The 1,021-nt window shown below is 42.4% G+C and overlaps 1 pseudogene; it reads right to left on the bottom strand.

The window, feature by feature from the left end:
- Positions 1 to 5: 5 nt before the first annotated feature.
- Positions 6 to 583, bottom strand: LOC102732742 (nucleolar and spindle-associated protein 1 pseudogene; annotated as a pseudogene).
- Between the last annotated feature and the right edge of the window lie 438 nt (positions 584 to 1,021).

A 1,021-nucleotide genomic window follows, 5' to 3' on the forward strand; every position in this document is an offset into this window, starting at 1 on the left:
GGAAAGCCCATCTGTGTAGAGAGGCTTCTTTCTTTCTGAAGGTACCTTTGAATCTTCATTACCATTTATTCTTCTTTTTCCTGAGGAAACGGCATTCTCCTCTCCTTGGCTCTCATCTGGTGGTGAAGGAACTTCTGCAACTGTTCTGAGATCCTGGTTTTCCTGCTTCTCTTGATTCTGCAATTCAGCGTGATCACTTATTTTTATCTCTGAATCATCCTGCTGGGAGTCAGGGTTCCTGTGGACCGTCCTGCACCTTCTCCTGGTTTTGGTGCCATGGCCAACTGGCTCTCTCTCAGCTTGTTCCTGGCTGCCACTCTGCATCTCAGCCTCGTCACAAGACGATGCAGAAGTTTGACTTCCATCCCGTTTATCATTTTCTTTTTTTACCTCGTGTTTAAGGTGGGCTTTCAAGGCTTTTAACAACTTGTCTGCCCTCAGGTTAGCCCGGAGGCCCAGATTCTTGGCTAAGTTCTGCAGGTCGCTGTACTTGAAGGAGTCCAGCTCCTCAAGGGAAGGTACGGCCATGGCAAGCTGCATCCAGGCGACCACGCAGAGGACCTGTACTCCAGCCTCCGCAGTGGAGTTCCCATCATTAATTTTTGATGTAGTGATCCACGATTCATTGGGTGCAATTTTAAACGGGAATGTTTTCTTAAATTCTCTTTCTACTTTTATTATTAGTGTATACAAATGCAACAGATTTCTGTATATTAATTGTATATTAACCAACCAAATTCATGCATCAGTTCTGATAGCTTTTTTTGTGTGTTTGTTTTTGTTTTGTTTTGTTTTTTGAGTCTGGTCTTTTTTCCTGCTTTGTTGAGGATTAGTTGACCATAGAGTTGAAGGTCCATTTCTGGGATCTCTATTCTGTTCCATTGATCTATATTTCTACTTTTGTTCCAGTACCATACTGTCTTGATGACTACATCTTTGTGATAGAGCTTGAAGTTGGAATTGCGATGCCACTAGCTTTGGTTTTATTTTTTAACATTCCTTTGGCTATTTAGGGTCTTTT

Source organism: Leptonychotes weddellii, unplaced genomic scaffold (genome assembly GCF_054177405.1).
Source record: "Leptonychotes weddellii isolate Sample4059 unplaced genomic scaffold, ASM5417740v2 HiC_scaffold_39067, whole genome shotgun sequence".
Lineage (NCBI taxonomy): Eukaryota > Metazoa > Chordata > Mammalia > Carnivora > Phocidae > Leptonychotes > Leptonychotes weddellii.